Source organism: Xenopus laevis, chromosome 3S, assembly GCF_017654675.1.
Source record: "Xenopus laevis strain J_2021 chromosome 3S, Xenopus_laevis_v10.1, whole genome shotgun sequence".
In the NCBI taxonomy this organism is placed as follows: domain Eukaryota; kingdom Metazoa; phylum Chordata; class Amphibia; order Anura; family Pipidae; genus Xenopus; species Xenopus laevis.
In genome coordinates, this window is record NC_054376.1 from 23,926,823 (window position 1) to 23,950,744 (window position 23,922).

The window sequence follows — 23,922 nt, forward strand, 5'->3', positions numbered from 1 at the left end:
CCATACCTGTATTACTAATTCACACACTTCTGAGTCCAAGTCAGAAGTCCAAAAAGACTTCCCTCCTCTCAGTGGTGTAACTAGATGCTACGGGGCCCCACAGAAAATTACATTTCAGACCCCAAAATATTGAAAAGTTTGCCTAGCCAACCAAGATAAATTAAAATTTCTATTAATTAGTGCTTCACTGGGGCCCCTACACTCCTGGCCCCCCAGCAACTGCAGGGTCTGCTTCCTCTGTAGTTACGCCCCTGCCTCCTCTCAGGACGGGGGTAGAATGAATGGCCAAACAATTGCAGAGGCAAAGTGTGTTGCTTGTAGTCAATGTTGTACAACAAGTCGATTAAATATATCCTGTTTTGCCTCTTTTTGACTGTAAGCAACATATCACTGACTAATCTCCTAGAATTGTATCTCCACCCACTGCATTCCATCCTCAATGCTGCTGCCCACATTGTCTCACCTGCATCTAAATCAGTCTCCACCACCTCACTGCTAAAGTATCTCTCCTGGCTCGTGGTCAAGTGGTACGTAAGTATAACATTCTTATTCTGGCCTTCAGAGCCCTATATTCTTCTGTATATACAGTATCTACTTTCATCTGTCCATACATTCCCTACCAGGTCCTTCACTCAGCTTAGGACAATCTACTAAACATATAGTTCACCAGTGTAGTCAAGCATAAAAAGTTTCTTGCTCATTGCACCACAACTCCAGATGCTCTACCACCATTAGGAAAAGTTCCCATACTAACACTTTTCTCAAAGCTCATCAAATATCACCTTCTAGAGAAAGCATTTAACTAGTCTTCCTCTGCAGCAACACACCCTTGACCTTAGCACTTCTTCCCGAGCCCTTTCTGTTTTAGTCTGTCTCTTCTTATAGATTTTAAGCCCTTTGATGCAGGAACCTAGCCCCAACTGTAAATTGAAATGATGAACTTGAGTATTTATAATAACAATTCCACTTTTGTGTTTACACCTTATAAAGCACTGTGTACAAACATGTCTGTTTTCTGGGTATCATGTCTTGCTGACAATACGTATATGCCCAATGAATATGCAGGGGTAATAGTTCCTCCAAACTTGCATTCCTTCTATATCTGTAGCTTCCTATTTCCCATCTTTGATAATTCACCATGTTTATGTACAGTTGACCATTGTGGTATTAATCGAGAACTGGGACCCAATATACAGTATTTATACCCAAAACCTGTTCTGGTTAGTTGCAGATTGTACTCTAGACTCTCAATAGAGACAGTATATCCAAAGACCCATCACTTGATTTGCTATATAGTAGGGATGCACCGAATCCACTATTTTGGATTCGGCCGAACCCCCTGAATCCTTTGCAAAAGATTCTGCCGAATAACAAACCGAATCATTGGAAGGGGAAAACATTTTTTACTTCCTTGTTTTGTGACAAAAAGTCACATGATTTCCTTCCCGGCCCTAATTTGCATATGCAAATTGGGATTTGGTTCAGCCGGGCAGAAGGATTCGGCCGAATCCTAATCCTGCTGAAAAGGCCGGATCCTGGCCAAATCCAGAACCGAATCCTGGATTCGGTGCATCCCTACTATATAGAATCAGTTGGGTAATCCCTTTGAAACAAAAATGTATTCATAACCTAATGCTTCTTATTTCGTTTATTTACCTAATGGTAATTCTAGTCATTTGTTTGGAAGTGAATATAAATGGTGTCTTAGATGATTTCTCCTACAGTAACATATAAGATGTATACATTTGGTAAATTTTGGTTTGTACATTTTTCTAAATTTAGTCTTAGTATAGTGTAACACCAAGAAAATGGATGCAGTTCTTATTGTAAGGCAAAGGGAGCTTGACATTTGTATGAAATATATTAAGGGCATTAGCAAATTAAAGGAGACATTTTGTGTAAAAAATAAGAATGTACCAGTGCATTATACTCATTTAGATGTCTCTTTATGGTTGTTCTAAACAACTGAAAAAAAGTCTGTTCTCAAATTTGCCCAAGGCAACCACAGCCCTTTAGCAGTGAAGATATGTGTCTCCAAAGATGCCCCAGTAGCTCCCCATCTTCTTTTCTGCTGATTCACTGCACATGCTCTGTGCTGCTGTCACTTACTGAGCTTAGGGACCCACTCACAATATACAGTACACATAAAATATAAATGTCACAATATAAGGCTCATTAGTAATAGATAATTAGCCTAGTCCTGTCCCTACCGACTATGCCTTACCTTGTGCACTTTTTCATCTCCAATTTGTATCTGTATGTTAGCCTCCCACCCACTTAGACTGTAAGCTCTACAGGGCAGGGACCTCCTTCCCACTATGTCTGGTACCACATAGCTCTTAAGCGTTTTGTCCTATGATTCTGTATATATATATATATATATATATGTGATTTGTGATTTGTCTCCCCCATGTATACTTTTATATATATATATATATATATATATATATATATATATATATATATATATATAATATATATATATATATATATATATATATATATATATATATATGTGTATATATATATATATATATATATATATATATATATATATATATATATATATATATATATATAGTACTTTTATGCACTGTACAGTGCTGCGGCTCCTTAACAGCGCTTTACAAATAACGTTATACATAATTACTACATGGCATCACAGAAACCAGTGCAATTAGCATCATAATTTAATAATCAGCCCTGTAGCATCAGCTTATATAACAGGCCAACCTAATTTTCTGCTGGATAATTAGTGACGAGCCCTAAGCTTAGCTTCTCAACAGCTGCTCAGAGCCCACTGAGCATGTGAGTGTTGCAGACACTTTGCAAGATGGGGACTCCCTGTGGAAAGTTTGAAGTCTTGAATCATTGCTGCTATTGAGAAGCCGAAACTTTAGGCTGGTGCAATAAGTTCAGTATATAAAATATGGCATTTTTAGTCACATTAATTTTTAGGGTTAAGTTCTCCTTTAAAGGAGAAGGAAACCCCCAGGGCGCTAAACCCCTCCCCCCCTCCCCTGTGCTGCCCCCCCTCCCTCCTCCCCCCTGGCCTACCTGTCCCCCTGGGCAAATGCCCCTAACTTTTTACTCACCCCTCTGCGCAGGTCCTGTCCACGGAGTACGCAGTCGCCATCTTCTCCCACGCGCGTCTTCTTCCTGCTCTGATCGGCGTTTTCTGGCGCATGCGCAGTAGGAACAGGTACCGGTACGGCTCTACTGCGCATGCGCCGAATGTCACGAAGTGAAATCGGAAAACTTCGTGACATTCGGCGCATGCGCAGTAGAGCCGTACCGGTACCTGTTCCTACTGCGCATGCGCCAGAAAACGCCGATCAGAGCAGGAAGAAGACGCGCGTGGGAGAAGATGGCGACTGCGTACTCCGTGGACAGGACCTGCGCAGAGGGGTGAGTAAAAAGTTAGGGGCATTTGCCCAGGGGGACAGGTAGGCCAGGGGGAGGAGGGAGGGGGGGCAGCACAGGGGAGGGGGGGAGGGGTTTAGCGCCCTGGGGGTTTCCTTCTCCTTTAAGTGGAATCCATGTATAGAGACTTTGCACATCTATAGTTACCAGAAATTCACATTTTTAATATGAATGCTTTTAATCACCTGTAGAAAGTTGTAAGTAACCTGTTGACATGTACTGCATTAGTTAACCTAGGCTGTAGCACCATGTTTATGTTTGCCTATAAATTCAGTTAATAAGCCCCTGGCTGATACCATTGGTCTATCTCGAATATGAACCATGAATTTATGCATATGCATATATTACGGGTCTTACAACAAATAACTGTTTAGCAAACATACGTGATATTTAACTAAAATGTAGATAATGGAAGGGTCAGCCATTGATAGCAAGCAACCAGATAATGCATTTCAATAACTGTTTGGACTTGTTGGTTTTTAAGTCTCATTTTGTTAAAAGAAAAAAAAAAGGATGTTTTTGTATACAAGAGTCAAAATTGAACTGCACTGGAAATATAGTGAAATATTAAATTATTCATTAAAACAGGAAATCTTTTAAATAACATTTTGAAAAAGCTGCAATTGGTCCAACAGTTTTATTTTAACATCTTTGTGATGAGAGATATCTATGTTTGTTTCAGGAGTATCCATTTCCATAACATTATGGGAGGATGTTCTTCATGTCAGTGTCTGAAGGAAAAGTGTGACCCCCGGTGGTTGATCTTGTTTGTGATTGCAGTGGCTATGATTGTGGATTGCATTCTGTTCACTGTTGTAGGTATGTTTACATGTGTTTTAGGTATGTAGACAGCTTGTAATAACTCTGCATAAAGCACCTTTTTGTAGGTAGTCATTTATTTCTTACTGGCCTAGAGCTAAATGATAAAATGTGGGTATAATTTCCCCCTATTTAAGACATGACGCTTGCCCTTAGTTATACTTGCACCTGATACGCATGTGCCTAATATGTTTATAGTGTCCAATGTGAGCATTGAAGCAAACTAGAGCACTGTACTCACCATCAGTCTTGACTAGGAAGTGAGCAAGGGTCAAGGTGGGCAAGGGTCTGGATCTCTCTTCACTAAAAGGCTTAGGGATACCCCTCTGGTCTGAGGGTCATCTTCCCCGCAAGGATTAGAAGACCCCATTGTCCCAATCCCTGCCGCCAAAAGGCACTTCAAGGGTAATGGCACCATCTATGAACCCAAAGGTTCCAACAATTGCACCCACAAGGGGATCAAGGTTCGGGGGTGGGGTAGGAGTTTAATGGCCACCCCCCCCTAGATCTTGAGCAACCAGACCATAAGAGCCCAGAGCACCTTGATCCAAAAGAAAAAAATCACAATAAAAGAATGATATAGAAAAGCTGAGAAAAAAATAGATAAATAAAACTAATGATAGTGGAGAGCCTCTCAGTCAATGTTAGAATAAAAGAAAAACATATATAATAATTACAGAATAATACTTGTTTCTTTTGCAGCTCCAATCGCCCCAGCTATTCTCTACGACACTGAGTATGGGAAAAGAAACACAACATTTGAGAACTCATCCACTTCTTATGTTGTTTCCAGCTATGCCCTCCTTCCAGAAAGCTCAAGTAGAAAACCTTACCTTGACCAGATCATTAACACTACAGAGAGTCCTGGAAATAAAGGGGAGTGCTATAAGGGGAAGGAATATATACATGATGAAAACGTGAGAGTGGGACTTCTCCTGGCAATTAAAGCCATAATGCAGCTTCTGACAAACCCCATAGTGGGTAAACTCATTAACAGGTAAATACATGTAATAATAATTAGCTGAGTTTTGTAATGCATACTCTTTATTCTAAATGCATAATTGGGGACTACACTACTTTTGATTGAGATAACAAGTTGTACTGAAAAAAGAAAAAACTTAAAGTTACTTTCTTCATTTACCGCTACTCTTTTCCCCTTAGAACTGGATATGAGGCCCCATTGTTTTGGGGCTTTATTATTGTGTTCTTATCCTCTCTTAGTAAGTATTTTGTCATCTTCACCTTTTAACCCCACATATCCCAATAAAACTGATCCCAGATGTTGAAGTTTCCACGGATGAGTGAAAGTGTATATTCAGAAAAAAAAAAAAATAATAACCACGACAGCTTTTAAATCACTCCTCCATATGCTGACCTGTAATTACACTTGCCAATAATTTCACTTTCATTCATATTCTATATTTCAAAGTGATGCATCTTTGTATTTTGCAGTGTTTGCCTTTTCCAATTCATATGCCATCCTTTGTGTGGCCAGGGGGATACAGGGCATTGGATCATCCTTCACTACAGTGCCTGGTAAAATATTTCTAACATATGATTTTAAGACAATTCACCTACAGTATTTATGACATGCACAAAACTATACAGTTAGTTGAATGAAGTGTATCTTACTAACCAAAAAGTTTCACATACTGAGGATCTTGGGAAAACTTTGGACAAACCTTTCCAACCAAATGAATTGCAATATGAATAGAAAATTCTATTCTAACAATGCCACATTGGGATATCTTTAAAACCTGACAGAGGCTGCACTTCTCTCCCACTTATTTTTACATCTGATGACATTGGCCAAAGAAGAGGGTCATGATCAGATCTTTCAGATTCTAATCATTTCATATGTGGGCCATGAACCTGACAATAAAATCTACAAATTAGCTAGCAAGCTTTTCATCAGATATACCTTGTTGGTCATCACAGATTAAAAACAACAATGTGACATTGCCTTAGGATGAAATACTCCTTAAAAAAATATATTCTATGCCAATGATTCTGTAAAGGCTCACTTGAAAAGCTGGTGAGTCCCAAGATACAGCTTATTCCTGGGGGGAAGTGTTGTGGGGGATTGTTTTATTTGTAATAATATATACAACATAAAAGTTTGCAAAATAACTGTAATAGTGAAGGTAGTTTATAGTATGATAATTATTGGACCTGGTTAATAAAAAGAAAAGTTGAGTATTGGACTGCAGAATTAGACCAAGCTCATTAGAAGGACTCCAAGGATCAAGAAATAAAATGTTTATAATTCATTCTAGAACATTATAATATTTCTGCTTTGTGGTGTAATTGAATATAACTGTCCCCTTAGCTTTGGGCATGCTGGCACAAGTGTATCCAGATGATGCTGAACGAGGGAGAGCAATGGGTATAGCCATGAGTGGTGTTGCCATTGGACTACTTGGTAAGTTCTGTAAATAAAAAAATATCAGAGAAAATTCTAATTCTTACCTAATCCAAGAAAAGTGTGATAACCTCCCCACCAATTTCTGTAGTCAAGAAAACTAAAGTCCTGTGATTTTAAGGGTTCAGATTTGGTTCAGTTGGGTACTTGGATTTGACTAAATCTAAATCCTGATGAAAACGGCTCAGATTCAACCAAATCCTTAACCAAATCTTGGATTCAGTGCATCACTAATTCTAGTCTTTACCAAAAAGATAGTCATTGCCTGGCTGGTACATCAAGTGCTACAAATCTCTACTGTAAGAATGAAACCTCCTCGACTGCCCTTGCCATTTCCTTTCTAAGTTGTTTGAAGTATGTTCTTCTATCATATAAATATAATATATTTACATTTGTATCTAAAAGCACTAAATAAATTGGTAAAGCATTATTTTTTGAGTGAGTGAGTGCAACAAATTACAGAGAGTTTTGTTCAACTACTATATCTCTGCAATATTTAGTCTCAATCATTTGTAGGTCTTACACATTGTCTATCTCTGCAGCGGGGGCTCCCTTCGGTTCTGCCATGTATGAGTTTGTTGGAAAGTCTTCTCCATTTCTGGTTATTGCAGCCATGGCTCTTCTAAATGGAGGTAAGAAGAGATAGGAAAATAAGTGATACAATGCCAGGATAGTTGATGGTCATGGCTCCATACCATGCCTTCCCAAGTGAACATGGCTTGAATATCGAAAAGACAGCACTATTATGTAATTCCCAGTGACATTAATAAGGGAAAATTGTCCCCATGTTTCATGTGAGAAAAAATGTTGCGGTTTATTTAATTTTGAACCCCAAATATAGTAGTGATTACTACTAAGGATTTCATCGTTCGATCGAACAATTTTACTTCGACCGCAGGATACCCAAATTCGCTGAAAAAAACTTCGACTTCAATATTCGAAGTCAAAGTATTTCAATTCGATGGTCGAATTTCGAAGTATTTTTAACTTCGAAATTCGGCCCTTGATAACTCTGCCCCTTAGTGTGCTTCAGCAGAATTCTGAACTAAAAAGAACAAACAGATGTTTTTATATATAATTTTTAAATCTGACATAGGACTAGACATGTCAGTTTCTCAGGTGCCCTCAGCCATGTCACTTGTGCTCTGATAAACTGATGACCTGAGATGGCTGCCTACACACATATATATTTTAGATAAAAAATTACACAGTTTTTTTTCAGGAATAAAATGTTATATGGTAGAGTGAGTAACATGTAAAGTAAAGAGTATAATTTAGAAATAAAAGCTACACCATGAAAATCATGACAGAATCCAATTGATTACTGCTATTATTCTATTAACCCTCTAGCAACTTCCTAGGGCAGTGATTACTACAAACTATATGTTTTGAAATAGTATTAGCTATCTAATACTACTATATATGTGATGGGTATCTAATAACCCAAATGGCATTACCTTGTCTCTTTGTCCCTAGCACTCCAGCTTTGTGTACTTCGGCCTACAAAGTTATCCCCAACAGTAAGTATCTGCAATTATGATTACCTATCAGTAGGTTCTAAAGGAACAAAAGAAATAGATTAGACCAGTTTTTAAACACACTTTCTTTTTTACATAGGCTATTCCTCCCACACCCTACAAAAATCTTCTCTTGGACCCTTACATTATGGTGACTGCAGGTGAGAACGGGGCAATTTTACCCAATAGAGCTTTTGCTGAACATACTTTTTGCCTATTGTTAATTAAGACAAATTTCTGTTTTGTTATTTCTTGAGCTAAAGGGATACTGTCATGGGAAGAAAACATTTTACAAAATGAATCAAATAATAGTGCTGCTCCAGCAGAATTCTGCACTGAAATCCATTTCTCAAAAGAGCAAACTGATTTTTTTATATTCAATTTTGAAATCTGACATGCGGCTAGACATATTGTCAATTTCCCAGCTGCCCCAAGTCCTGTGACTTGTGCTCTGATAAACTTCAATCACTCTTTACTGCTGTACTGCAAGTTGGAGTGATATCACCCCTCCCCCCCCAGCAGCCAAACAAAAGAACAATGGGAAGGTAACCAGATAACAGCTCCCTAACACAAGATAACAGCTGCCTGGTAGATCTAAGAACAGCACTCAATAGTAAAAACCCATGTCTCACTGAGACACATTCATTTACATTGAGAAGGAAAAACAGCAGCCTGCCAGAAAGCATTTCTCTCCTAAAGTGCAGGCACAAGTCACACGACCAGGGGCAGCTGGGAAATTGACAAAATGTCTAGCCCCATGTCAGATTTCAAAATTGAATATAAAAAAATCTGTTTGCTCTTTTGAGAAATGGATTTCAGTACAGAATGTGTTTTGAAAAAAACATGTTTTCCGATGACAGGATCCCTTAAACAAGGCAAATAGAAAAACTGAGACTGGTTTTAGTTTCCAACATCCTGGTTCTTGCAAGCAGATGCGGGTGGAAGATTACCAGCCATAGACTGAGAATAAGTTTTGCCTCCCCACAAAGAGATCAATTGCTATATATACATATATAATTATGAATTTGTCAATGAAATGCTGGTAGCCTTCCCAAATAAAATTTCCTCCTCCTATGTTACCACTGCAACGATAAAACCTCCTGCATACTAGGCTTCTGCTGATCTGAGGGGCTTCAATATATAAATATTTTGCGAATTTAAACTAACTCAGCTGATTACAGAGTTGTAGTGAGTGTAACAACAAAACAATGATCTGTTCATTTTGCTCATGGTAAAAAAAGGTGTATATACTGTAGGTAAATACTGTTCATTTAAACATTCCAAAGGAAAAGGCAGAATTGGTGGGAGTGGGAAGGGGATAATAAGCAATCTGTCAGTAATATATTGATTATATATTTCCTTCTTTTACTAGTAACTCTCAAAACTCTTGCTCAATATTAAGGGGCCGATTCACAAAGGGTCGAATATCGAGGGTTAATTAACCCTCGATATTCGACTGGGAATTAAAATCCTTCGACTTCAAATATCGAAGTCGAAGGATTTTAGCACAAATCTTGCGATCGACCGATCGAAGGAGTATTCCTTCGATCAAACGATAAAATCCTTTGATTCGAAGGATTTTAATCCAACGATTGAAGGAATATCCGTCGACCTTCCCCATAGGCTAACATTGAGTTCGGCAGCTTTTAGATGGCGACTAGGGGGTCAAAGTTTTTTCTTAAAGAGACAGTACTTCGACTATCGAATGGTCGAATAGTCGAAAGATTTTTAGTTCAAATAGTTTGATTCAAAGTCGTAGTCGAAGGTCGTAGTAGCCCATTCGATGGTCGAAGTAGCCCAAAAAACACTGAAATTCGAAGTTTTTTTACTTTGAATCCTTCACTCGAAGTTAGTGAATCGGCCCCTAAATGTCTTTAATTGATATTTTGTGTAATTTGTGCTGAGCCTCACTTGTTTTTCTTCACTAGTGGGTCTCTGTATTGCTAATCTTACCTTTGGAATGCTGGAACCAACTATACCCATTAGAATGATGGAAATCATGTGCGCCCCCCGCTATCAACTTGGTATGTTCTCATCTGTTTAGTTACAGTTAATTACTGTGGAAATTCCTTCCAGTTGCAGATTTGCATTCAGATGCATGTTAATTGTTATTTTTGCAAGGTTATTACCCATTTCTTGCATTCTTGTGGGTTGCTAGGGTAAACAGTACCCTAGCAACCAGACATCTGCTGTAGAGCTGCTGAACAGAAAGACAAATAATTAAAAAAACATAAAAAATAAAAATCTAAAACCAACTGCATATAGTCTTAGAATATGAAAGTTGTCATCCTTTAAGTGTTTGCTTTACAAATTTTCAAATTTGAAATTCTCTAAATTCAACCCCAATTATACTTTAACACATTTTTCCTTGATCGCTAGCATATTTCTTATTCTCAAATCGTGAGAGTTCATGGACAAGCTACGGCATACATATTACACTAACATAATTGTAGTGGTAAGGAATAAAAAAGTGAGGCTAGGAACAACAGGAAAATGTACCAGCATTTTTCTGCTCTTATTTTGTGACTCCCCATACTCACATGACCTATCCCAAAATTGAAAACACGGTAATTCTGACTGGCATGACATTAACGATCAACGGATCACTGTACTTTTTGTTTATGGGAAAAATAAATAAATAAACAAAAGTAAGGCCAGGAACAATAGAAAGTAATGCAGACCAAAGTTGCAACGTGTTTCTTTGCTGAGACAGGAATCATCTTATTAACAAAGCCTGTTTTCCCTTGAACATATGAACTTAATTTGTATATTCCTATTTTTCAACAGGGCTTGCTTTCCTTCCTTCTGTGATCACATATTTCATTGGTCTGAATGTTTTTGGGGGGCTTGCACAAAAAATTGGGAGGTAAGGTAAAAACTAGTAAAAACTAAAAGCAGCCTACTATACCTTATCGTCTTATTAGCCAATTAGTGACCTGATTTTCTTCCATATTACAGGTGGCTATGCATTATGCTTGGATTGATAATAATAGGAATCAGTACCCTGTTTGTAAGTACCAAACTCCCTCCTTTTCCGCCAAAAATAGGGGTCACCGACCCAAGCATTCCATGTCTATTTTAGACATAAAGAGGTTGGTTTATTAATAGGGATGCACTGAACCCTGGATTTGGTTTGGAATTCAGCCAGGATTCAGCCTTTTTCAGCACGATTCAGATCAGTCAGATCCTTGTGCCTTGCCGAACCTAATCCAATCCTAATTTGCATATGCAAATTAGAGTCTGAAAGGGAAATAATTAGCATTTTGTCACAAAACAAGGAAGTAAAACATGTTTTTTCCACTTTTTTCGCTTCCTGTCCCTAATTTGCATATGCTAATTAGGATTTGGATTCCGTTTGGTATTCGCCCACAACTTTCATGAATGATTCAAGGTTTCGGACAAATCCCATAGTGGATTCGGTGCATCCCTATTTATTCATTTTTAAATTCAAGGTTTTTCTAGCTGTGCTTGCAAATAAAAAAGATTATAATTATATTCAATCTCAATTTTTCTTCTTAATTGCTAGCATATTTGCAAATAACTTGAATCATATTTCATCATAGATAGAAACTTGGCTGCATGAAAAATCTTATTTTTTCATGCATTCTTACAAATTCAATTGTTAAAAAAAATAAAACAATAAAATAGCTAGAATATTGAAAATACATTTCCCAGTGACTTCTATAGAAGCTTGCATCTGAGCAGTTTATCCTAATCTTAATCTAGTACAATAGCCACATGGAGTATTTTGTTGTTTATATAATGCTGCTTCCTTGTTTTTTCATGTTTTCTTTTTTAGATGCCTTTAGCAGTTAATATTTACGGACTCATTGGACCTACTGCTGCGCTTGGATTTGGTTTTGGATTGATGGAGACATCAGTTATGCCACTTGGCACAGCTGGTAGATTTACGGCACACTTCCGACTATGGAGGCATCTATGTCATCTCTGATATCGCTCTTTGTATTGGTTATGCACTGGGTATGTAACCATGTAGATCTACAGCCGTACTCAAGGTTCATAAAACATGTATAAATTTCCTTTTAAATTAGGGGACTGTATTCAAAAAATTATTTCATAGGTATAATTTATTGTATTGGACTACTTCTTCTGACTTACAGATGGAACCATCAATATTGGTTCTTACACCGGAGTATTGGTAATGCTGTCAGCAGTACAGCCATACATGGCAATAGATCATATCCCCTGTACAATACATTTCAATATCCTGTAAGACCCAAATATAACATAGTGTAATAAAAGATATTAAATAACATTTGCGGGGCAAAAATAAACTCAGGACTTTTCCAAAGACTAGCAATTTGATACATTTCCTGCATTTTCAAAAACCCTTCATCTTGGATACCTGTTTTTATTTTTGGCCCATGAGTGAAAATGGCTCAAATATGTAGAACACATTGGGAAGACAAATGGGAGATGGGATGAATGAAAAGAACAGTACTATGTTTTTCCTAAGAAATGGCAAGTAAAATGGCAAACTGCCACATTTAACCAGGCTAACCTTTGATTCATATACAGATACAGTTTCAATAATGACATGGGCTCAGTAGAGAAAGATACTGTGGCACTTTCATTTTGCAATGTGAAAAGGTTAAGTCAAAAAACAGGCAAAATGTTGGGCTTACTCGGGTTAAAATTTAACTTTCTGAACTTTTAGGGCCGTCGTGTGGATGAGCCATTGCCAAGACCCTTGGATTCACCTGGCTAGCGATAATATTGGGTATATTAAACATTGCTTATGCCCCTCTACTCTTTTTACTGCGCAACCCACCTGGCAAAGAAGAGACAATGGTAAGACAACTAGGTTACTTTGTACTTACAGGTCTATTTATCAAGTTTTATGCAATGATTTATATTTCAAAAACCATGTAAAAAGCATAAAAAAAAGTGGTATAAAAGCACTTCCGTCCTTGCATAAGCCATTAACACCTATAGAAAAAATTCAGATGGCAGATAAATTCCAGGGTAAAAAAAACTGAATTAAATGGGGTATAATGTACCATCACATCATTTACAAGTGGCAGCTGTTTCTTACACTTGAAATTAATGTGATTGCTCAAAAGCAATATAATTAAAACATTTGTATGTGATGATTGGTGTTTTTGAATAAACAGCATGGTATTTTTTTTCAGATAATATGAGACAAATTAAATTTCATTGTGTCTTTCAGCCTGTGCTAAACCAAGAGGAGAAACAAGAGGAGGAAGACTTGTGACATCTTTCCAAATATGTGACACTATTGATGAGGAGATGGCCTCTAACAAGGGCACAACCTACTGGCCAACAACAAGAGCACTCATTCTTCTTTAAGCAGAATGAAAGGATTGTGCCTTATTTAACCAACGGCAAGCTTCAATGGGCTTGTGCAAGCAACAGAGGACAGAAATTCGTCAGCGACCGCTTCACCAGGTGAAAATTCACCCAGAAAACGCAAATTCACTGGAATGTGGAGTTTAGATTGTGGACGCCAAACCCTGGCGACGTTTCGCAAGTGTTACTTTGGCAATGTGAGCAATTGAAAGCGAAGATTCGCTAGCGCTCATTTCTGCCTAGAGCAAATTCGCTAGAGGTCTTGTGCTCAGGTTCATTTGCATACAGCGGGAAATTTAAAGTTGAATTTTGCAACAAATACATTACATTACACAAGTCCAGGGAACTTTAATAAAGAAAATAGCGTTGTTATAATGCCCTCCACATGAGCCCACTGTATAGTTAATGTTCCATATGTTAGAAAATTTATGGGGGAACCCGGTAACCCCAAAATATTTTTAAGGACTTTTGCAGGCTATCATGCCAGCATTTTTTGGACTTAGAAGCTTTTTCCACTAAAAAAATATGATGTAAGTAACAGTAGGTTGAGGAAGATCTATGCACTCCAGTGCACTTCGCCTGGTCTGAGCTGGCGAAGGCAAGTCTGGCAAAAGAGGTAATATTCAGTAAAATCCCCATTTTATTGAATTTGTGGAGTAACGTCCATTTGCCAGAATGAATTGTCGCCTGGCGATAGAGTGCGAATGACCACTAGCATCTATCTCTTTCGCTAGCGAAGTGATGCCTGCGCCTGTTAGTAAATTGGCGATGTCCCTGCGGGCGGTAACGCTAGCGAATTGACGCTAGTATTAGCCATTTCGCCCTCAAGTAAATCTTTCCCCTGGTGTAGTCACCCCCCCCCCGGTAGTTCCACCACTGGCTGCACCTATGAAGCAGAGGAATCCTGTAGTTACAGCCACCTTCAGACCAGGTGGTAGCTCCAGGGTTCCCTCAGAAACACTTCAATTGGTTCAGCGCACTTGAGTCTAAAAAAAATCTAAATAGCATTAGTTCAGTCAGTTTATTGGTTGATCCATATCACCTTCTATCAGGATGGGGGTAGAATATATAGGCATATATTTAAAGACAGAGGTGAAGTGTACAATTTGTATTCAGTGTTGTACAACCGGTTGGTTAAGTTATATCCTGTAATAAACATATTACTAGCTAATCTCCCAAAATCTCATCTCCATCCACTGCATTCCATCATTACTGCTGCTGTTACCACCTCTGATGTTTTGCTATCTACATGCATCTGTAAGCACATACCAATAGGAGTTGTATTTATTAACTACTGGCCTAGCACTAAATGATGCAATGTGAGTAGAATTTTGCTCATTAATGGAAAACTATACCCCTAAACAATGTAGGTTTCTATAAAAATATATTGCATAAAACAATTTTTTTATTATTTGAAGATTTTATTTTCATAGAAAAAAGAAATTACTCTTACAAGCATAATATTAGCACATGTACGATTAGTTCAGTTACATTATCTTAGATTGGTATAACAAAACTTGCAAGCACTGCTATAGACATATCTTTGTGTTACCAATAAACCTTTGTATTGAGCATATAAGCGTATCATTGTCTTTATTAGTGCTGTCGTCATGTGCTCAACCTATCAATGCTTCGCATAGGTCCAAGAGGGAAGGAAAAAAGTAAACAATAAAAGTAATAGTGAGGGGAAGGAGGGGAGAGAAAGTGAGGAAGGAGGGTCAGAGGATGAGAGCAGAGGAGCCAAACCATTGAGTCAGTTTGGGCTGTCTCGAATTCAGCCCATGGGAGCCATAACAGTGCAGTTTTGTATCCTGTACCTTGTAGATATGCTCTAATGGTTTCCATGTTTCTTATCCATTTCACTTCAGTGATAAGGGCCTGTTGATTTGGTAAGTAAGTGCTCTTCCACTTAGCAGCTCTTATCGTCTTCGCTGCCGTGAGTATATGTGTCGCTAGTTTATTAGAATCTGAAGTCTTCAGTGCTGTGAGAGGTAGAGCCAAGAGGAATGATAAAGGGTCGGGCTCTATGGAAAGTTTAAAAATGGCAGATAAAGTGTGGGCCACCATTTTCCAGAATTCTCGAACAATCTTGCAGGTCCACCACATGTGGTAAAATGTACCCCGCTCTCCACATCCTCGAAAACATTGCGAGGGAAGGCTGTTACTTGAGAGGTGGGCCAGCTTTGAGGGAGTGCAGTACCATCTAAATATCAATTTATAGGCCTTCTCCAATATTATGGTGCACACCGATGTTTTACCTGCTTTATCCCAAATTGTTTGCCACTGTTCCTTGTCAATTGACTCTGGTAGATCTCCTTCTCATTTATTTATATACGGTTGTGCTAAAGTGGTATTATCTTCCGCAAGCCTGTCGTATATTAGTGATATCAAGTGAACAGTCTGATCTGAGTTATTGCACAAAAGTTCGAATCGTGTGGAGGCTGGTATCGGGGTGTTGCTCTGTAAGAAAGTTTGTGTTACAAAATGACGTATCTGAAGAACTGGCCGTTTGGAATTTGGAGGTTGTCTTTAAGGTCTGGAAAGGTACGTATCTCTCGCCCTGTTACTAAGGTTGAACAGAGATGTGCTTTGTTATCTATCCAGGGGAGAAAGTCTTTTGTTTCTATCCCTGGGAGGAATTTTTTATTTCTCAAGAATGTACAGAATAATGAGTTGCGTGAGGATAGATGTAGCTTTTCTCTATATCTATCCCAGACTTGTAGTGAGTGCATTGTTGTGGGGGGGGGAGGTGGTTAGGTATGTCTCTATCTTTTCCTGGTATCCATATGATCTGATCCAATGTCATAGGGGTCAGGCTCGTGTTTTCAATTTCTAACCACAGCATGCTAGGAGTTTTATGCACTGATACTACTTCAGAAAGTCTCGCTGTCATATAGTATCTAAATATGTGTGGCACCCCTATTCCTCCTATTTTTTTTGGCTTTGTCATTATGTCCAGTTTTATTCTAGGTCATTTATTATCCCAGACGAAATTCGTGATGGCCTTTTGCAGGGAGTTAGCTGTTCTTTCTGAGAAGTATACTGGGAGGACTCTAAATAGATATAATATCTTGCGAAGTACTGCCGAAATATGGCCAAACCAAGAGAGTCCATATTTGCTCCAAGTTTTAAGCTTTTTTTATGTTTTTAAGGAGGTCAGTAGTGGAGCATGGTTGTTGTCGTACAGGAGTTCATATTTGATAGGGTAGTTGTATTCCGAGATATTTGATTGCCTGTTCTTGCCAATGGAAATCAAAATTGAGTTGTAATAGTTTTTTCTCCATAGGATGCATTTTAATTGAGATTGCTTGTGATTTGGAGTGGTTAATCTTGAACCCAGAAATGAGGCAAAATTGGTCTAGCAATTTTTTCAGATGTGGTAATGAGGTTTGAGGTGAGCTTACGGTAAGAAGAATGTCATCTGCATATAAACTGATTTTATGATCTGTCTCACCTACCCCGATGCCCATTATTTGTGAATGGTTTCTTATGGCGTTGGCTAGTTGCTCCAATGAGCGTGCAAACAGGAGAGGGGAGAGTGGGCAACCTTGTCTCGTTCCCCCTCTTATTCTGATCTCCTCCGAGAGAGATCCCATCATTGTGACTCTGGCTGAGGGGGCTTTGTAAAGCTGTTGTACTCCGCGCAGGAAGGGAAGCGGCAAATCTATCTAGTATTGTCATCATATATTTCCAGTTCAGCCTATCGAAAGCCTTTTGAGCATCCAGTGACAGCAACATAGTGGAGGTTGACTGCTTCTGTGCTAGATAGGTTAAGGTGATGGCTTTCCTGACATTGTCTGCCGCCTGCCTGCCTGGGATAAATCCCACTTGATCAGGGTGTACTAGCAAGGGTAAGTGAAGGGCTAGTCTGGTGGCCAGGATTTTTGCAAACAGTTTCATGTCTACAGTACATTTATCAAGGATATTGGGTGATTGCTTTCACAGTTTAGTGGGTCTTTTCCCTCTTTGTGGATCATACAGATAGTTGCTGCTTGCATGTGAGGTGTAGGGGGACGACCTTCTAGGAAAGATTGGTAGAGTGTGACCAGCTGAGGAGATAGAATTTCAGAAAATTGTTTATAGTATCTGGGCGAGTAGCCATCAGGGCCTGGAGATTTGCCTGATTTGGCATTTTTGATAGCTTCTTGAATTTCTTCTTGTGTGATGGGAGCCTGTAGTTGTTCTTGATGCATAGGTAAAAGGGAGGGTTTGATCCAGTCTGATATAAAGTGGGACTGCCTTGATTGTGTTGCCTTTATCGTCTGAATACAGCTCCGCATAAAATTTGCGAATCTGCTATCTTGAGCGTGTCTTGTGTAATATGTCCCTTTGAGTCCCGCATGGCATGAATGGTGTGTGTTGCATTGTAGTCTCTTAACTTGCGTGCCAGCATGGTGTGGGGTTTATTGGCATATTCAAAGTATTTCTGTTTAGTTCTGTTTAAGGCAAATGCTGCCTTGTCTGCCAGGAGTTGCATTCTCAGTAGGTTAATTCGTTGTAGGGCTGCTGGGGTGGGATTTTGTTTGTGTTGTATTGACAATCCATGTAACTCCTCTGCTATAGAAGAGATTGTTTTCTTTAAAGTAATCTGTCAGGGTCTTTCTCACAGTTGTACAAGTCTCCTGATCTATAAGCAGTGAATCATTTAGTTTCCAGGTACTTCTACCTCTTATGGCATCCCACCGATCAAAGATAGCCTCTACCATCCCATGATCTGACCATGTTATAGCATGTATATTGGCTCTCCCCACTACAGCAACCTGTGTTGGTGAATAGGAAATCGATACGTGAATATGAATTGTGTACTGAGGAGAAGTACGTGTAGTCCCTGTCAGGGGGGTGCCTCTCTCTCCATGGGGTAAATTTATCAAACAGTGAAGTTCCACCACTAGAGTGAAATTCCGCAGCTCTCAATTCATTTCTATGGGATTTTGAAGGGCGTATTTATCAATGGGTGAAAGTGAAAGTTCACCCTTTAATAAATACGCCTATAAAAATCCCATAGAAATGAATGGAGAGCTGCGGAATTTCACTCTAGTAGCGGAACTTCACTATTAACTTCACTCTTTGATAAACATACCCCCATATGTCTACCATAGCCAAGTTTCTCAGATGTTTTGTTAGACGTTTGGTATCCCATGAGAGTTCTAGGGGCTGTATGGCTGTCAGGGTATCTCTGGTTCTGTCCAAGTTGTTGTTTAAGATTGTATTAAAGTCTCCCCCTACTATCAATCTGTCCTCTTTTACCTCTGCTAATTTCTCAAAAAATGTCAAAAAAAAAACTTTGCCTTTCTTGTATTCGGTGCATAAACTGAGGCCTTCGTGACCATTTGGTTTTGCAACAGACCAGTAACACATAGCGGCCCACCTGATCTATAAATTTTTTTTGTAATTGTAATTTCACATGTCTATGGATTAGGATAGCCACCCCTTTCGATTTCGTGTTTCCACTGGATAAAAGCAAGTTGGATATGCTTTGCTCATGTACTTTGGAAATGAAGTGCGTGAAAAGTGAGTCTCTTGTAATAGGACCACATCTGCTCTCATTTTAGTATAATCAGTTAGTGACATCTTCCTTTTGTTTGGGGAGTTGAGCCCTCTAACATTGTGAGTGTGGGTAAGGGGAGAACTGGGAAAGTTTCAACTTAGATAGGGGGAGGGGGCCCTGGGCAAGCAGTATCCCAGGGTATCTTGGGGTCCACTATCGGGTTACAAAGTAGGTTGTATCCACTGGGGTTACCCATAGTAGGAGTGAGACTAGTAGGTTATCAGTTGGGTATGCCCTCCCCCAGCCCCTGGTGTATGCAAACATATAAAATACATAATCATTCAACTATGCATCAAATAAACTATTTAAGATAAAGAAATTTAAACAAGTAATAAACACAAACGATTGAAATGAAAAACCTGGAGGTCTGCCATCTGAGGTTAGAAAATCTTGCCTGGCATCTGGATCTCATCTCCGGACGGAAGGGTATCAGTCTATTTCTCCCCAGATAATGTCATTAAAGGGCATGTAAAGGCAAAAAAATAAAATCCCATTTTAACTTTCTTTAATGAAAAAGAAACCTATCTCCAATAAACTTTAATTAAAAAATGTGTACCGTTTTTTTATAAGAAACCAGACTGTATGCAGTGAAATTCTCCCTTCATTTACTGCTGTGGATAGGAATTGTAAGATGGTCCCTAACTGCTGAGCAGGGAAACAACCATACTTATGAACAGCAGGGGGAGCCCCCACCTTACTTCCCAGCCATGCAGAACTCAAGCAGCTTTGTTTATGAGGATCCCTAAGCAGCCCAGACCACACTGAGCATGTGCACAGTCTTAGTCTTGCAAAGAAGTTTAACAAAGTTACAAGATGGTGACCTGTAGCCAACTAAATAATAAATAATTATTATTGTTTGATTAGGCTTGTGGTGCAGTAAATTCATGTTTATATTTAGTATACAAAATACAGCATTTCTAGCCTTATTCTACTTTAGACTTTACATGCCCTTTAAAGAGCAGATAGAGTCCTTTCCTGAGAGTCTCATAGACAGATCTTGTAGCTGGTACCTCCTTTCTATGTTCCAAGAATACTACATGGGTTAGAGGTCAAAAATAGTCCTTGTCCATCTCAGCTGTTGGATTATTCTCGATCTATTGAAGTGAGACACCTGGAGGTCCGCCATCTGGATTTAGAGGATCTTGTCTGGCTTTTGGGTCTCATCTCTGGATAAATGTCTGTCATCCCACTTCCTCCCAAACAACGTTATTCAGGAACAAGTAGAATTCTTGCTTGAAGGTCTTGTAAACAAGTCTATAACTGGTTATTCCATTTTGTGTACCAAAGGAACTGCACAGGTTGAAAGTCAAGATCAGTCTTTGTCCATCTCAGCTTTTAACCTATTCCCAATGGTAATCCAGATGAAGATGACTATTGCTCCTCGTCCGCTATTGTCTCTTGTTGGCCTTCCAGGTGTTTAAGAGCCTCTGTGATGTATGCTGGTTTAATTCCATCAATTTCTATCGGATTTTCTCGAGCCGCATTTAGTATTGCTTCTTTTGTGCGGAAGTAATGGAAGCATACGATGATGTCTCTAGGGGGTGCATCACTCTTTGGTCTCGCTCTGAGTGCTCTGTGGGCTCTGTCCATCAGTAGGTCACTCCCTTGCATGTTCAGCAGTAGTTGTTTAAAATATCTTTTCAGAAAAGACTCCAGTTGCACCATTTCAGGAACACTTCTAATGTGTAGATTGTTCCGTCTGGAACGATTTTCTAGGTCTTCTTGTGAGTCTTGGAGCTCTTTTAGTTGCAATTGCAAGTCTTGAATCTGTGGTTCTGAATTGCTAAGCCTCTCCTTGGTCCTGATTAACTGTCTGGAGTTTTTGATCCACAGAAGAAAGTTCAGAGGTGATCTCTGCCAAGGAGTTTCTGAGTTCTGATTGGATATCCTCTTTAAATCCACATAAAAACTGTTTTAGTTCTTGAATATCTTTCTTTGTGCAAGGGGCACTGGATGATTCTTGATCTGTTGAGTCTGCACCTTGGGATCCCGTGAGCTGTTTTTTTAGCCGCTGATCTGCTTTTAAAGAAGTCTGCACCTTGATCGTCAGAACTCGCTCTACCCTTGCCCCCCCCCCCCGTCATTGTAGCGTATAGTGCAATGACAGTCTGCAAATGGTGATTAACAGCCTGTTTTCCTCTGTAGGAATGCACGTAGCAAGACGACCGCCTTTGGTAAGGTAGCCTTTATTTTTAGTCACATATATACTATATCTAATATATGCCTGTATACCACTTTAAGCTAAGTCTCTTTCTTGAATAATATTCTATAATATTCTAGGTCAGCATGACATGAGTAGAAAGTCCCCAAACTTTCATCAGGCTTATCATGATTAACAAACATCACCTAGTTAATATGGTCAGGAATAGCTGGGGAAAGGTTCTACTTGTCGCCAGATGTAAAGGCCTCTGAGTAGTTATCTCATGTACTCACACCCTGGTTGTGTAGCTTCAAAGGGTATCTTTGAAGTGGCGCAGTGCATTTAGCGGCAAGGAAAACAGTACATATGTAAAACCCTGCTTCATGTAAATTTACCATTTTCATAATAATATACTTTTTTTTTTGTAGTATGTGCCATTGGGTAATCCTAAATAGAAATCTGCCATTTTAAAAAATAAGGGCAGTCCCCTGGAATCATATGATTCACAGTGCACACAAACAAACCAAACAAATTATACTTTTTAGGTAACCAATTAACAGAGAGAGTTTTGTCTTTTAATCTCACTTCTTCCTGTTACAGTTAGAGCTGCAGTATTTCTGGTCAGGTGATCTCTGGGGCAGCACAGAGACCATGGTTCAAGGCAAGAGATGTAAAAGGGTAATATTTACTTAAATATATATATACTAGTTTGGTAAGATTCTTTAATAGGCCACTTCATTTGATATAAACTATATGTTGCTTAAGTTTTCATTTTGGGGGTATAGTTTTCCTTTAAATCATAATGCTTGACTCAGACTTGCAGTTGATACCTATATGTCAGTTTTGCTTATAGTGTACAAGGTGAGTACTGAAACACAACTGAGCCTTGTACCTTGCATCAGTCTTGACTGAGTAGTAAGTACCTGGATTCATGTACTTTGTGTACATGCAAATTTGAATGCATTTAAATGCTGGCAAATTTGAATGCATTTAAATGCAATAAAAAAAAAGAGGTGTGCTCTCATTCGGCTTCACCTTACATTGTAGAGGAAACATGCACCCAAATACAGATCATTCGGGTCCAAACTTTTATGCAGGTTTGCTTATAATTATACTGGAATTCAGAGAAAAACATAGCATTGTGGGTAAAAACCGATTCAGTTTATGATTAAGTGCCCAGGAGGGGCGTGTAACGCATGAGGCTTTTTGTACCACAAATAAGATGTTGTTGTTAAACTTTTTAAGCTACATTTTATTTACATCCGCTTCGATATTCCTAGGCCTTGCTTTGTACTTGAGGTTGAAAGCGTAGTTTGACAGTGCAGCTAACCACTGGTGCCCTGTGGCATCAAGTTTAGCAGTAGTCAATATATATGTGAGAGGATTATCTGTTCTTACTTCAAACTCTACTCCATACAAGTAGTCATGCAACTTATCTGCAATGGCCCACCTGAGAGCCAGGAATTCCAGTTTATACACAGGATAATTCTTTTCACTGGGTGTGAGACTCCTACTAAGATAGGCCACTGGCCATAGCCCTTCTGGGTATTTCTGGTGAAGGATACCCCTAATCCTTCATAACTGGCATCAACATGGAGGGTACAAAAGAAGCTTCTGTCAGCCTTTTCTTTAACAGAACAAAGGCCTCCTCACAGGCTGAGACCCACCTATCAGCAAAAGGGGTTTTAGCAGCTCTTTTTGTCTCTTTGCCATGCACATTAGCAAGCCTCAGCAATTCATTTAAAGGGTGAGCCACTCTTGAATACCCCTCTACAAACCGCCTGTAGTAACCACAAAACCCGAAAAATGATCTCAGCTTAGTGTCTCAGTGCCTCAGCCAGGTTGCCACTGCTTCTATCTTGGTGGGATCCGTTCCTATCCCTTCTGCAGAGACCACATGGCATACATAGGTTACTGAGAAGCGGCAAAACTTACATTTGTCAATTGACAGTTTCAGTCCTTCAGCTATTAACGGTCAATCACATTCATCAATCGCTGCTCGTGCTCTTCTAGGGTAGTTCCAAACACAATGATATCATCCAGACACACCAGGCACTCTCGGGCGACATGTCCCCCACCACCTTCTCTATAAGTCTCTGAAAGGTAGCACTAGCTGGGGCCCCAAAATGCCTTGGGGCATTCTGGTGAACTGATAAAATCCTAAGGGGCATATAAATGCAGTCTTGTCCTGATCTTTAGACGCCATAGGCACCTGATAATAACCAGAGCGTAAGTCCATTACCGTAAACCATTTGCTACCATAAGGGCTTCCAGAGTCTCCTCAATTCGAGGTGAGGTATACTGGTCAAGAACCGTGCATCTATTTAAAGTAGTAAAATAGTCCACACATAAACGTATTGAGCCATCTTTTTTCCTCACAATGACTATAGGGGAGGCGTAGGGGCTCCAACTATGAACTATAATTCCTCGCCCCTTCATCTCCTGCAAAGTGCACCAAAGATCCTCTCGGTCCTTAGGAGGGACTCTCCTTGGCCTCTCCATTAATGGAGTGGAGTTGGATAAGCGGATGATTTGCTTTTACTTTTAGCACATTCTACGTCCATTTCGTCTGTTGAAAAGACTTGTCTGCATGCCAGTAAACCGTTACTCAGCCTCTGCTTCCACTCCTCAGTGTCAAGGATTAGGTAGGGGGCGCTGTAGAGACTGAAGGGAAAGGGCGAGTCCTTGAGGCAGGAGCTGTATGTGCCTAGGGAACACTTGA

General features: G+C 39.3%; 1 pseudogene; it reads left to right on the top strand.

Annotated features, from left to right (window-relative positions):
• Window positions 1-321: 321 nt before the first annotated feature.
• Window positions 322-13,819, top strand: LOC108712706 (annotated as a pseudogene).
• Window positions 13,820-23,922: the final 10,103 nt, after the last annotated feature.